The sequence below is a fragment of the Mirounga angustirostris genome, unplaced genomic scaffold (genome assembly GCF_029215605.1).
Source record: "Mirounga angustirostris isolate CCGP_5_RB_7025 unplaced genomic scaffold, mMirAng1.0.hap1 SCAF_9, whole genome shotgun sequence".
In the NCBI taxonomy this organism is placed as follows: domain Eukaryota; kingdom Metazoa; phylum Chordata; class Mammalia; order Carnivora; family Phocidae; genus Mirounga; species Mirounga angustirostris.
The window spans coordinates 12,017,052-12,033,264 of NW_026991717.1; positions in this window are offsets into that span (position 1 = coordinate 12,017,052).

Below are 16,213 nucleotides of genomic sequence, written 5' to 3' on the forward strand. Positions count from 1 at the left end.
CCTAGAAAGCCAAGGGCATTTAGAAGCTAGGACTGATATTCATTTTTTTTTTTTTTAAGATTTTATTTATCCCAGAGAGAGAGAGAGAGAGAGAGAGTGCTCGAGCAAAGGTAGAGGACAAGCAGACTCCGCACTGAGCACAGGACCCTGAGATCATGACCTAAGTTAAAACCAAGAGTGGGATACTTAGCCAACTGAGCTACCCAGGCACCCCAATATTGTATTCATTTTTATGTTCCAAGCCCCAGATGATACACATACACACTTATTTTTTCTTTTGAAGGAATTAATTGAAAACGTCTAGAATGAGTCTCTCTGGAAACTGCGCTGATCCTATTCTGGTTGTCCGAAGGAGAGTTTGAGCTCTTGTAGACTCACCTTAATAATCTGGCCCCACCCTATATTATCAAACATTCCCAGCAAACCTTCTTGTAGCTCTGACTACATCTGACTTTTCACTGTTTTTGTAATCATTGTTGATTTGTCCTGCTGTGTTTGAGTTTTTAAAAATCCACAGTCTCTAGGGCGCCTGGGTGGCTCAGTCGGTGAAGCGTCTGCCTTTCGCTCAGGTCGTGATTCTGGGGTCCTGGGATCGAGTCCCTCATGGGGCTCCCTGCTCAGCGGGGAGCCTGCTTCTCCCTCTGCCTCTGCCCCCCTCTCTCTCTGTCTCTCATGAATAAATTAATAAAATCTTAAAAAAAAAATCCACAGTGTTTTCAAACTCCTTGCCTTTGAGGTGCAGTCTCCTCTACTAATGTCCTTTCCCACGTTGGCTGCTCAGTCTTCAACATTCAAAGTCCCTTCCTCTTTGAGTTGGCGGAATAGTGGTGAGGGTAGCTGCCTTCCAAAGGCACTTCCCCTTTGAAGCCTTCCTGTTTTTATCCAGCCTTTGTCAGATAAACTTGATGTTCCCATGGCTCTCTGATCAGACTTGGGATCACCAATCATTTTTGCAATTATCATTTCACCTGTTATTTCACCTGACAAAAATAAGGATTCTTCAAAGACAGGGATTTTTACCTTGTTCATCTTACTCGTCCTGGAATTTGTGCCTGATATATAGCAGGCACTCAATAAATAATTGTTGCATTAAAAAAATAATAATTGTTGCATAAATGGATGAATGAACAATGTAACAGTAAGTGCTCACGATATTTTGATGGGCTGCACGGGATAGCCATCTGTTTACTTATTTGGGGCAGCATAGTTGTATGCTGTGCGTGTCACATTCACACCTCAGCCTGGCATCTTGAACCGGGAGCTTTAGGTAGTGGTTACCACTCTAATGCAGGTGGAGAAACCTCATTATATGTGTCCTTTTGAAGTCCCTTAAAGCAGGGCTGCCAGATTTAACAAATAAAAATACAAGTTGCCCAGTTAAATTTGAATTTCCAATAATTTTTAGTGTAGTTATGCCCCAAATATTGCTTTTACTTAAAAAAAAATTATTCAGGGCGCCTGGGTGGCTCAGTTGGTTAAGCGACTGCCTTCAGCTCAGGTCATGATCCTGGAGTCCCTGGATCGAGTCCCGCATCGGGCTCCCTGCTCGGCGGGGAGTCTGCTTCTCCCTCTGACCCTCCTCCCTCTCATGCTCTCTGTCTCTCATTCTCTCTCTCACAAAAAAAAAAAAAAAAATTATTCATTGTTTATCAGAAATTCAAATTTGACCGGATGTTCTGTATTTTATCTGGCAACCCTACCACAAAGGCCGAATTCCCAAACCCTAACTTCCTGTGTTCAAACCCAGTTAATTCTTCTTAGAGAATTTTACGAACTATGCAGTCTTCTCTTTATGAAATAAATAACCCAAATCTCCCAACTCAGCTTACTAGAATTTTTTTTACACATTTAAAAACTTTGCTTCCTTCCAAAACTCCTTTATTATGTTTTAACCATCAGAGTTAGATTCTAATTTATAGTAATTTAGACTCTTAGCCACTTAATAATAGAACTGGATCTGCGAGGGAAGATCCACGTGACTCCTTCCATTTGAGTCTTCTGTATTTCTCTCTGTCTCTGCTGTCTGTCCTGAAGTATGTCTTAGGTAACAGGAGATTACGTCTCAGCACGATAGGGCAGTAGGGCTGGTCTGGGCGGTGAGAAACCCTGAATTGCTGTTTGCATTGTAAAATGCCACTTTCCTGTGGAGGGAAGGCAGGAGCCACACTACCAAGCTCTGGCACCTGCCCTGGCCAGCTCAGCAGCCACTAAGTATTATTACAGACGAGGCTTTGCATGACAAGACTATTTTAAAAGTTAGAAACATCACCTGATCTGAAATCGGGCATTTTTAGATTTCAGTCTCAGCACTGGTAAATTACCTCGCAGGCCAAAAACGCAGGCACCAACAGCGACTGCACGTATTTTTGTTTCCAAGGAACATTTCCCTTGACATGAAATCACATTCCCCTGGGGCTTGGAAGTGAATGACAACTCTCCAGGATACACCTTTTTGCTACATGTAATTAGTTTTCCCTGTGGTTCTATAAAGTAAGATAATGTCACAAGTGTCATCCCTTCTTTACCATCCAGACTTGAAAATTACAGGCTGAACATTGTCCTACGTGGTTAAACTAATGCAAAAAAAAAAATTCCCTGAGTATGCAAATAGCACAGCAGTGAGTTCTGAAAAACACAAAGGACGGTCAAAAATTACTAAGGGGCGCCTGGGTGGCTCAGATGGTTAAGCGTCTGCCTTCGGCTCAGGTCATGATCCCAGCGTCCTGGGATCGAGTCCCGCATCGGGCTCCTTCTCCTTGGGAGCCTGCTTCTCCCTCTGCCTCTCTCTCTGTCTCTCATGAATAAATAAATAAAATCTTTAAAAAAAAGGGCGCCTGGGTGGCTCAGTTGGTTAAGCGACTGCCTTCGGCTCAGGTCATGATCCTGGAGTCCCGGGATCGAGTCCCACATCGGGCTCCCTGCTCAGCATGGGATCTGCTTCTCCCTCTGCCCTCTTCCCTCTCGTGCTCTCTGTCTCTCATTCTCTCTCTCTCAAATAAATAAATAAAATCTTAAAAAAAAAAAAATCTTTTAAAAAAAAAGGAAAAAATTACTAAGAAGGGGCAATTGGAAAGAGAGAATTTACATTAGGGGCGGAAAAGGGACATTTTAAAAAGGGCTTGGAGTGGACACGTAGAGTGACTTAATATGGCAAAGAGGCATAGGGAGAATGTCTCAGGCCCGGCGTGGAAAATCCATTTGCCAGGGCCACGGTGAGACTGAAGCATCACCTCCACATTTCCCGAGGATCCCTTCTAACACAGTCATGTTGGCAGGCAGAGCCTGAGCACAGAAGGAGTGCATGGGCATGCCTGATAGTGTACAACAGAAAGGACAACCACCACCCAGCAAACCAGCAGAGGAGGAACACCGTGAAGGGCCATCTTTCCCATTTTCAAACGGACTGAACAGACATTCATCATGTCAAGAGCGTCTCTTTGGGAAGACCCAGTATTTCTTTTTTACCCCGCTGTTTCCAGGACGGCTTCTAGTAAATACTGCTTGGTAAGGGGAATAAATTCAGAGCCACGGAGTGTAGTAGAATATATCCTCGAAGTTTACGTTGCAAAAAACAGGAGGATTATGTTATTTATTTGTTCTTTCAGAAAAGCAAGACAACAATAAACTGCCGCTTAACTTGTAAATCATAAAAGCTTCGCACATGAAGAAAGTACTTTGACGACCAAGAAGCAGCAAAAATCTTCTAGATTATTTATTCTACTGTAAAAACTGATCTATGAAGAGAGGATTAAATTTTCTGATCCATGCTGAACCCATCCTGTTGCCTCTTAAACACGTTTATCTTGTTTTTTGGTAATTTTTACTATGTTATAATTTGTCAATCCACCTGTCAAAAATAGATTTACTTTGCTTCAGAGCCCAATCATTTTTAAACCTGTTGCATAGTCAGTGTAACTTTATTCCTGAAGTTGTTCCTTTTGTCCCTTTCCTGTGTTTTTAGTGGCTCTTCCTACACCAGAGTAGACATTTCAGGTGTTCGGAGATTTTTCCCCCCCTTTCTTGGTTGAGGAAGCCTATTCGTTTCGACATTACTTGCCTAACTATAAACTAGTCCTAGAAACTTCGAACTAAATTTTATTTCCTCTAGGAAGATAAAATGAGATCCCCCGCCCCCAATTTAGTTTACAAGCGGCGACTAGCGCAGAGGCTTCGGGTAGGAAATGGGAGGGTGCCTTTAAGAGCAGCCGCGGTAATTTTCCACGGCCCGGACAGCCCCGCCCACGCGGCAGGCGGCTGGGTGCGGCGGAGTGCGGCTGCGCGGCGCGGCGCGCGCCTCCCGTTGCCTGGATACCGCCGCCGCCTCCACCCCCGGCCCCCAAAGCCCTTTTGTTTCCAAGATGGCCTCCGAGCTCTGTCCTAATGCGCCCGGAACAAAGCCACTTGAACACCCTTAAGCATAGCAGAAAGCAAGAACTGTATGGTTGGCTTTAAGAGTGTTCAATGTCAATATTTATTTACTATTAGAACTTTACTAAAATCCTCTCTGTTGGGGTGTCTGGATGGGAGAAAAATCGGGGAGTGCCTCAGGGTGTGTGAGCCACGGTCTCTTAGCCTTTCCGTGACAGGGCTTTTGGCCTCAAAGTTGGAGATGCGTTCGTTTCTTTTGATAAGAATAATGTTTTTTGCTGTTAAACTAGCTCAGGAAGAAGTCTTTTCAGATTTAAGCTGGACTCTGACGCTCAACGTTAAAGACCATATAAAATTATATGGAGCTCAATTAGGGTAACCACCCCCCCCACCCCGGCCGTGTCCGCTGTCCTTTAAAAATACCTGTTGATTTTTCTGTTTTTCTTTTTCTTGAAAGGTTAGTTTAAACACAGGTTAATCTCAGGGTACCATTATCATCATTCTAAGATGGCAAATGCCTCTGGGGATAGGAATTATGTTTTATTCATCTTTATGTCCCAGAGGTGTTTCCGCCTAGAACAAATCTTCGAATAGTGTAGCTAAATAATCCTAATTAACTTTTGAGCCTTTTTTTTTTTTTTTACCACGCCAAGCACTGTGCTATGAGGCGGGTACTATGGGATAGCTGTCATCTCCCGTTTTACAGGGGGGGAAACTAAGGCACCGGCGGGTTCAGTCGCTGCCTGAAGCACCACAGCGAGGAAACGGTGGCAGGGAGATTCAAACCCGGGCAGCGAGAGGACGGCCTGCGCCAGGCCGCCCTGGTGCCATAGAGCCTCTGAAAAGACTGCGGGGAGTCCAGGACGCCCTCTGATTGCAGCACTTTCAGGGAGGAGCGTGGAAGTCTCTTTCCCTGGAATACGTTCCTCTTCGTTGTGAATAGACTTTTCACGCTTGTATCAGGCAGGGCATTTAGATGCTTACCAGAGCCAGAGCTGGCAGACACACTCAGCCAACCCTGGTGGCAGGTGTTGGGGACATAGAATTAAAAACAGAATCTGCCAACCCAAAGAAATCTCCCCACAAGTAGAAGAGAAAGAAAACGCTTTTTTTTTTTTATAAGATGAGATCTTTTTTTTTTTTTTAAGATTTTTTTTATTTATTTGACAGAGAGAGACAACGAGAGCAGGAACACAAGCAGGGGGAGTGGGAGAGGGAGAAGCAGGCCTCCCGCCGAGCAGGGAGCCCGATGCGGGGCTCGATCCCAGGACCCTGGGATCAGGACCTGAGCCGAAGGCAGACGCTTAACGACTGAGCCACCCAGGCGCTCCCGGTTTTATTATTGAATAGAGAAAGCATGAAGCCAAAATAGGAGGTGCATCACAGGCAGTCCGCTGAGAGATGGGAAGGACAGGAAGAAATGTTACCCTTTTGCACAGCTAAGCATATACACCCTATTACCTACCTGTTCTCAAAATAAACAACTCGTTCTCAAGAGGACTTGACAGCACCGTTTGTCACACATAGCTCTTCTTCAACTCACCTTGGCAATCGGTAGCTGGTAATCTGTATTACTAATCAGCATCATCCAGAGGAAAAAGCAAATTTACATCTTTATGACAGGATAGGCAGGTTTGCAACTTAGAACCAGGAACCTAGGTTAGACTCCTACCCTCCCACAGAAACTGGGAAATAGGGACGCTATCTTCCTTGGTGATTACATTTCAAAGAGATGGCTCCCAGGTGATTGAGAAAGACATTCCCCGGTTGAAAAGCTGGCCGAAGTCTTATTTAGCTTTTAAAAAGGTTTACATACTTCTCAAAGGGGGAGATAATTTACAATCATAAATTTTCTAAAGTAAATCCTGAAAGAAAGGAGGGGGGGGTCCTCTTTCTGTACTAGGGAAATTTATTTATTTAGATTTATATTTACCCTGACACAAGATACAGAGGCAACTCAGGTCAGCTCTTCCAATCGAAGAGTGTGCTTGCATTCAGATTTTCACCTCACTAGTCCACCTTTTCCCCAGACATAATAATGAGTCAAGTAGTAGGAAGGCAGGAGAAGCATTACCTAATGCTGAGAGTTAGGTTTTCTATTTTGATTCGAATTCTTACTTCCTGGTTTCTTTGAAATTACATCTAATTTCTAGCAGATGCTGAGTGAATTTGCGTGCTGCACTAGACCATGAAAATGTGTCTAAGAACTGCCAAGCAGACAACTGGCTTTCCTGTACTTTTGAGTTCAGTCTTAACTCTTCTGCCCTCCCTCTTCATTACACAGCCTTGGAGAGGTCTGACAGGAAGGACCTCCCCCTCCCCCCACCTCTTAAGCCTCCACTGACCTACCTCAGCTTCTTTAACAGGTTGCTTGGCTAAGGCCTCCGTGCCTTGGCAAGTGGTGATACCTGACACTGGACCACCTTCCTCTAGGTTTCTGCTTGCCTTGCTCAACTAGCAAGGCAGCTCGGCCATACCTTCCTTCTGGAATCCTTCACTGACCAGCCTCCCTGCTCACTAGCCTGCCTCTGACTTGGTCTCCCCTGGGCTCTGGACTACTTGGTAACTTCCCCTACGTCTGTGTGGGTGTAGATGTGTTTAATGTATTATTCCGTAAACTTCTTGAGATAGAAGATCTTTGTTAACAAAACAAACAAGCAAAAATCTTTAACTTCCCAACACCTCACAGATCTGAGATCTAGAGGAGCAGATCTGAGATCTCAGACTGGTGAGATCTGGCTTCATCCAGCCCGTCAAACTATTTTGTTTGACTCTTTTTAAAATTGGGGTTTTTTGTTTTTTGTTTTTTTTAATTCCAGGTCACCTTTTATAATCCGGATTTACATACAAATCACGGTCTTTGACTTCTCTTTCAAAATAAGATGTGGCCATCCTGGGTCTGTTTCCACATGACAGCTGGTATCCGTTACAGAGAATAGCCACTGCAGATGGGACGGGAGCTCTCCACTTTGCCTCAGCCTTTGCCACTCCCTATCGCTTTCCCACTGAAGCTACGTATAAGGCGGTCATTTAAAGTGTGTGCACACTGATGTTTTTCTTGGAGTAAAATACTTCTCAGTACCGAAAGAGAGGAAGCAAGACTAAAAAGCATCTTTCAAGGATAATGGGAGAGAGCCCATTCCATGGTGGGGGAGAAGAGTTGCCTCTGGGTTGATTAGGGACATAAAATACGTCTGTCTCTATTTTTCTTAAATCCACTGCTTTGTTTATTTACGTTATCTTCCTGGCCACTACAGATATTTGAGTTTTTGACCAGTAGATTAGATACTCAGAAGCTGTTTCAAGAAAAGAGGGAAGAAAGAAGAAAGGAAAAATAAGCTCAGCAAAGGGTTAGGATTCCAAACTTTTCAATCCAGCTACTTAAACAGACTTTCTAATTTATCACCTTTAGGCAGTCCTTCAGTTGCACCCTGAACATCTCTTCTACCATTTGCTGCAGTTGAGTGGGTACATTATACTCGGATTCCTACAGCCACTACCTTAGTTTTAGCAAAAACCAAGGAGGTAAATTCGTACATATGCTTTGTTCTTGATGACTCCACAGGCCTAGAATACGCACAACAAAAAAGTTCACTTCATGCAGGTAATTAGTTTTCAGAAGATTATTATTCACAGCACTTTAAGATAAATAGTATTTGGGGCACCTGGGCGGCTCAGATGGTCAGGCATCTGCCTTCGGCTCAGGTCATGATCCCAAGACCCGATTGAGTCCCACATCGGGCTCCCTGCTCAGCGGGGAGCCTGCTTCTCCCTCTCCCTCTGCCGCTTCCCCCTGCTTGTGCTCGCTCTCTGTCAAATAAATAAAATCTTTTTTTAAAAAAAAAGATAAATAGTGTTTGATGGATAGAACTGAAAGCTATTTTGTAAAACTTACTAATAAGAAAAAATTGTGAGTCCTGTTGCAATCAGTGCTTACATATTACAATGAGCATCTAAATAAATACTATCTTTTATCTCCAAACACAAGTGAGATAAGAATCACCAATGCACGTACAAAGTAGGAGGATATTGGTATTCATCTCACAGAAAACTGATCAAGATAACAAAACCATACTTAAGAAGTTACAAACATTGTTTAGTAGAGCTTTTGTTTTCAAGGAAGGGTTTTTAATTACCATTTCCTCCTGAATTCTCATAGCTTAGATTTACACTGTTTGAACAAGAATCTTATCCAGTTTAATGGAGTAGAGAATCTTTCTGAGCACCTTGAGTGTTTGTTGTCTTTTAATGGCATTATTGAGTATAGAGTGATAAAATGGAGCCAATGCAAAGTATTTCTTTCTGCCCCCAATGTTCTGTGACATCATGATATAAACGTCTCAAGTCGTCTGTCTCCTTTTCCTTGCCTGGGATTTAAAAGCCACTAAATTATTGTCTTGCCTGGCCATCTCCATCCTTTTCAAATGTGTGGAGCTGCTGGGGCAGTGGTTGGTGGTGGGATCAGTTTAGGAAAAGCCTCACAGTTGATTCTGACAATATCCTGCCCTTAAGAACCCTCAGTTTTCCTTTTAGGCCCACTTAAAAACAAGTGAGGGATTCTATAGGGGAAGGGTGCATCAGAGAATTTTACATTTGTTAAAACTCATTGTGAAAGAGTTCTGTGCACTTGGAGAAACAACAACCCCTCACGCAAATTGCATTTCTTTTGGACTTGAGAAAAGCTGAATGAACCCTCCAGCCACTAGGAAGGACCTAAAGCAAAGCTGGCATCTGGAGACCCATGTTTTGCTGAAAAGACTCCCTAAGGATGAGGGGAAAGTGGCTATACTGCTGAGAAATGGAAATAAATTGCCTCTTTCAGCACCTAGAAGCTGCCCAGAAATTTAAATTCCGTTCTCCGTTAGAAAACCCAAACCATATTGCACGTAGTAGGGTTTGTTTATTCTGCACATCTCATCACAGTCCTCCAGATATTTTAACAGCCGTGCTTGACTATGTGGTTGGCACAAGGACCACAAAATCTTTAGTAGCTAGGGAAGCTCGTTGGCAAATAGATTTCTTGTATGTGATGTAAAACAGGCTCATTCAGAGAACTATACATTTCCTTGTGGTTAGATGTGAGAAACTGAAGCTCTGATTATTGCTGTTTCTCTAGGCATGCTGCAGTAATTGTGTCCTGTCTACAAAAATGGAGAAATATTTACTCTTTGCAGGTTTTCGTTAGCTTCAACAAGGGTAATTGCAAATATTTTGATACCTCGCTTTATTTTAAGGATACTGACAATCAGAGAAAATCCTCAATTTGCTAAATTATAGCATTGGTTGGAAAGAGAGGGAAATATTTTTTTGTTATTTTGATTCTTTCTCATTCGGGATCTGCATGAGTTTCCATCCGTGGTATGGAGTAGCCCTGTTTATCACAGGAAACCAGCCCAAGCCAAACCGGTCTCCTATTACTGCAGAAATTTGAAGGACACGTGAACTGACTGATGTCAATTACAAGAAAGGCGTCTGCTGCCATTTTATTAATCATCCTATTTAATCTTCATATCCTATGCATCTTCCCTTTTCTTCGATACCAGCTGTCCTTGTCCTTATTCTAAGTCAAACTGACTTGGAATCTATTCAGGGCTGTTACCTAACTTGATGAGGAAAGCACTCTGCTGCGTGCTAACCTCCCGGATTTGAGTTAGAACCTAGATCCGGAGTCTGCACAGGGCTTTTTTTCCTTGCCTTCCCATATTCATTTCATTTTTCCACATCTTCCTTTTGACTCTTTTCCTAGAAATACCTAAACCATAGGTAAGTAGATGGAAGAGGCCACAGAAACAAAAGTTCAATATGTGTTGTATGTAACACTTGCAGAAAGAGAGTACAACGTCTGTACAGGCTGGCTCTCAAGCTTTGGGGCCGAGATGCACTTATGGAAGGCAAAAGATCCCACAGCCCAGGAAAATCTACCAGTCCAGTTTCCCAAGGCGCATAAAACTTGCTGACATCAAAGAAGGGCCATACAGGGAAATGTGAGGTGGGGCACGATCATTAACACACTGCTTTAGAAACAGGGCATGTGGAAGATTCACCTATGGGCTTCGACGCATGCGTGTCTTCAATTTGGCTAGGGGAACCGATCGGTCAAAATCTCCTTTTATACAGAGCGTGAGTAATAGAAAATCGAGTACTGAATCCGATCGGACCACAGGTTAAGGCAGACGAGAGGTCTCCGCCAAGAGTGCTTAGTGTTAGAGGACTGCTACACAAACTGGAAACGAAAGGACCCCTGGCTTTAGGCCTCCTTCTGTTTGTAGACAGTAAATGTAAATCCTTTGTCCCCGCAGACCCACTCCATGCAGTGACCTTGGCTACGATGGCTGCAGAAGAAACACACTCTCCTGATTTCCAGTTCTATATTCAGTTTTAGAAAATTGGTTATGTCGAAAGGGGAAAAAAAACCACAAAACAACAATTTTACTTTGCCTCGGTTATTGACACCAAGAAGCACTCCTCAGACGTTCCGGAGGGGAAACAATGAGTCATTCATGCTGTCAGCCCAGGTGGTGCATGAATTCCAGACAGAGGCCGCTGGAGTTAACCCCTGCAGGAGCAGAGAGAGGGCTCGGCCAGCCTTCCTGGGGCTCCCCGCAGGCTCTGGGGGAGCAGGCCAGGGCTGGCAGGGAAGGTGAAGCCCGTCACCAAGGCATTACCTCCATCGGGCCAGTCCCAAGGGGCCCCGAGGCTGTTTGTCACCGTGTGATTGGCTCCAGGAGAGGGGTGGAGAAATGAAAACACTCTGCCCAGGATATATTTAGTTGAAGTGCAGCTGGGGAAGCGCTTAAACAAGGGAGCTTTTGTCCTCACGCTCAAGTGTTTTTCTTAACTCCACGAGGGGGAAAACTTCAGCCACGTACTGATTTCTTTTCCTTCCCCTCCATTTTCTCTTCTTCGGGCGTCGGAGGTGGGTGTTCTTATTCGGAAAGTGGAGGATTTTCTGTGGTTTGGTGTCTAAGAGGAAACGGAGCCATTTTGAGGCCGAGTTGACCCCAAAGTGCAAAGCACACACTCTTGCTGGAAGACGCGGTTAAGAAATCCAGACGTTTCCTAACATGTCCTATACGCTTGCATTCTCGCAATTAATTTTCTGTCAGTTCAAAGTGGAAGTTAGGTATTTTCAAACGTCTTTACTTGGGTGAATTTATGGAGTTAGAAACATAATTAAGTTTTATAAGCTGACAGAACCTTGTTTCACTTGAGTTGATTCACATTTTCCGGTAATGAAAGATTTACTTCTGCGCTGATGAGCACAGCTTCTTTGCAACAGATTACTGATGAGCCATGTAATGGCTCCTATTCCCATCCTCCCCGGAAAACCACTGAGAACTGCCACCTTGCTAGGAGGCTGTATGACCACTATGTAAATGCTGTATATTACGGGTACATTGCCTACTATTAAGAAGTAGCGCAGGAAATACTTTAAATGAAAATCATTTGCAGTTATGAACCAAGGGCAAAAACTTCAGAACAAGAAGCCCATGGTTTTGGTGATACCTAGGTAGCCAGTTGTATTAGTATTAGTCAGGGATCTCTAGATAAACAGAAGCAAGAGTGTGTGTGTGTGTGTGTGTGTGTGTGTGTGTGTGTGTGTGTATGGAGAGAGAGGGAGAGAGAATGAATGAATGAGATCTGTTTCAAGAAATTGGCTCATCTGGTTATAAAGGGTGTCAGGTCCAAAATCTGCTGGGCGAACTGACAGGCTGGAGACCCAGGAAGGGTCAATGTTGTAGTTCAAGTCTGAAAGCTGTCTGCTGGCAGAATTCCCTCTTGCCGGGGGAGGTCCATCTTTGTGCTATTCAGTTCTTCAACTGATTGGATGAGGCCCACCCACATTGTGGCAGGCAATCTGCTTTACCTCAAGTTCCCTGACTTAAATGTTATGCTCATCCAAAAATACCCTCACACAAACATCTAAAATAATGACCACACATCTGGGCACTGTGGCCCAGCCAAGTTGACAAATAAAATCAACATCCCACAGGTTAACACTCCCATTTTGAAAAATTCACTTGCTTAATTACAAGGTTACTTACCAGGTTGAAGCTGTTGTGAGGGTTTACAAATGGGTAAGATATGATAACTCTTTTGATAACTACTTTCAGGTCTTCTCTCTCTCTCTCTCCCTACCTCTATCTCTCTCTCTCTTTCTCCCTTCCCCCCTCTCTTCTCTTGGGAGGCTTGCACTGGGAACCAACCGAGGCACAGAGTTGTGAGAAAGCCCAGGCCACTTGGAGAAGCCATGTGAGGCTATTCCAGACAACAGCCCTCAGCCAACACCAACCTCATCTCTAGACATGTGGGTAGGCCCGCCCTCAGGTGCTCGCATCCCCAGCCTTCAGTCTTCCAGGTGTGTCCCAACATGGTGGACCAGAATGTGCCCTGTCCCAATTTCTGACCCACAGAAACTCTGAGAGACTTCTTAAAAAGGAAAAAAAAAAAAAGATGAATGCTATCTTAAGTCACTAAATTTGGGGAGAATTTGCTAGACAGCAATAGATAACTAATATAGTAAAATTATGGTCAACTTTATAAGAAACTACCCAACTGTTTTTCCAAAAGGGTTTTACCATTCTGTGCTATCCTTACTAGCAATTGATAATTAGCAAGTGTTTCAAAGTTTAGCCCTTCTAATGGGCATGGAGTTGTTTCTCATGGTGGTGTTGATTTGCATGTTCCTGGTGATGTCATACTTTGGATCAGAAATATTATTACTCAACTTAGAGACCAACCTTATTTGCCATGATATTTCCTAGCCACATGCCATAAAACCGACTCATCCCTACCCCGGATATTCGAGAGCTTATTCTTACATTTCCAATTTGTTTTAAAAATAATTGCCCCAAATGAGTCTGTATTGTTAATAATTATCCACAATGGGCTCAGGAGTTTGCAAGCCCCTGGAAGAGTGAGGAGTTTATAAAAGTCATCTATCCATGGATATGGGACTCTTGAGCCCAACTACACCCTCACATGTTTTTTTGTTTTGTTTTAAGATTTTATTTATTTGTTTGAGAGAGAGAGAGAGAGCATGATGGGTGGAGGGTGTGCAGAGGGAGAAGCAGACTCCCTGCTGAGCAGGGAGGCCGATGCAAGGCTTGACCCCAGGACCCTGACCTGAGCCAAAGGCAGATGCTTAATTGACTGAGCCACCCAGGTGCCCCATCACCTGTTGTTAATCAGTACTGGTATTATTACCATTTATTGAGGGGCGCCTGGGTGGCTCGGTTGGTTAGGCAGCTGCCTTCGGCTCAGGTCATGGTTCCAGGGTCCTGGGATCGAGCCCCACATCGGGTTTCCTGCTTGGCGGGAAGCCTGCTTCTCCCTCTCCAACTCCCCCTGCTTGTGTTCCCTCTCTAGCTGTCTCTGTCAATTAAATAAATTAATAAAATCTTCAAAAAAAAATTATTACCATTTATTGAGAAACGCTCTGTGTTAGGCATCTTGCACTTATCACAACACCACATATATTTATCCTCATCTTATTCCCAAGGAAGAGTAGGTTTAGTTTAGGGAGGTCAAGAAACTTGGCTGTGGCTACACACTGAATTTGAACCCAATATTGTTTTATTTGATCCAAAACAGCTTTTTCCTCACTTCTTTCTAATTTTATGCTGGGATGTAAGAAAACATTTTGGCCTAAAGTAAACAGTGGAAAATATTCCAGACTGGGAGTTGAGACACTGGGTTTTACTCCTGGCTCTGTCACTAATAAACAGTCCACTCTTGGGCAAGTCCCTCTTTGGACCACAGTTCCTCATTACTAAAAATAAAAGGTTGGGTTAGGACCTTCTCTGGCTCAGAAATTGCTTGACCAGGCACTAGGCTAAGCATTTTACAAGTGTTGACTTATTTATATCTCACCAAAGCCCTATCACATAGGTACTATTATTGTGCACATTTTACAGGTGAATAAACTGAGGCACAGTCATTAAATTGTTTTTCCAAAGTCACAAAACCGGTACATGTGATTTCAACCCAGGCACTCTGGCTCCAGAGTCTATGATCTTTCTAAACTGGGCAACATCAACAGCCACCTCATAACATCTTTAGCAGCATTATTCTCTCCCCATCCCCACCTTCCCTCCTACTTCCCTTCCCTTCCCTTCCCTTCCCTTCCCTTCCCTTCCCTTCCCTTCCCTTCCCTTCTCTTCTTTCTTTTTTTGAGGGCAGGGGCAGAGGGAGAGGAAGAGAGAAAATCCCAAGAAAGCTCCATGCCCAGCACAGAGCCTGACACGGGGCTGGATCTCATAATCATAACCCTGAGACCACCACCTGAGCTGAAATCAAGGGTCGGACGCTCAACAGACTGAGCCAGCCAGGGGCCCCCTCCTACCTTTTGAGTGAAAAAACTGAGACTTAGAAAATTTATTATGTCCCAAGTCCCACAGCCAGTCAAGGGTAAAACCAGGATGGGATGGGAATGAAGCCCAGGCAGTTCATCATCAAAGTCTAGGGTCAAAGTCTCAAGGGTCAGAACGTGAGGGACCACGGCTCCGTAACCCCCAGAGAATCTTGCCAAAGAGCACAGGAAACACCCATACTGACCTCACATGGCCACACCTTCTTCTCTCAACTCCAGCCTGGCTACATTTGCCCCCCTCTTTTCCTCCCCTCTTAGGAAACCAGGTGCCTGGAAATCAGAAATTAGAACTGCAAGTGCCTGAGGGAGCCTGCCCTGGGGCACTGGTGGTGGTGGTGGTGCAGCTTCCAGAACAGTCCCTGCTGCAGGCTGTGAGAGAGGGGTCTCCCTAGCAGGTCCTCACTGTCCACATTCCTCCAGGCCCAACGTTGAATTAATTACCTGGGACTCACATGTCAGGTAGAAAAGGGAGCTTGGGCAGCTGGACTAGGACAGTCCCAGGGCTGTTGCTTTGAGACTCTGGTTTTGTTTTTACTCATTTAATGTAAGTATATATATATATATATATATATATTTTAAGATTTTATTTTTGAGTAATCTCTATACCCAATGTGGGGCTCAAACTCACAACCCCAAAATCAAGATTCGCATGCTCCACCAACTGAGCCAGCCAGGCACCCCGAGTACATCCTTTTAAATAGAAAACACACGGGCGCCTGGGTGGCTCAGTTGGTTAAGCGACTGCCTTCGGCTCAGGTCATGATCCTAGAGTCCCTGGATCGAGTCCCGCATCGAGTCCCGCATCGGGCTCCCTGCTCGGCAGGGAGTCTGCTTCTCCCTCTCCCACTCTCCGTTTGTGTTCCCTCTCTCGCTGTGTCTTTCTCTGTCAAATAAATAAATAAAATCTTTAAAAAAAAAAATAGAAAACACACACATAATAAAAAGTCAAATAACAAAAAGCATATAGTATCTAGTGAATATGATTCTTCATTTTTTAAAAGATTTTTTAAAAAATTTATTTGAGAGAGAGAGAGAGAATGAGCAGTGGGGAGGGGCAGAGGAAGAGAGAGAGGAAGGGAGAGAGGGAGAGAAGCAGACTCTCTGCTGAGCTGGAAGCCTGATGCGGGGCGATGTGGGGCTCCATCCCAGAACCATCCCAGAACCGGAGATCATGAGGTGAGCCCAAGGCAGACACCCAGGCGCCCCTGCTTCTCCATCTTACCCCTGCCCCTGCCTTCACCTCCCGAGACCCCCTCATTCTTGTTCATCCAGCCAAAGGTATTCTTGCACATGTGACCATACAGGTATAGATTTTCTTTCTTTCTTTCTTTCTTTCTTTCTTTCTTTCTTTCTTTCTTTCTTTCTTTCTTTCTTTTCTTTTCTTTTCTTTCTTTCTTTCTTTCTTTCTTTCTTTCTTTCTTTCTTTTCTTTTCTTTCTTTCTTTCTTTCCTTTCTTTCTTTCTTTCCTTTCTT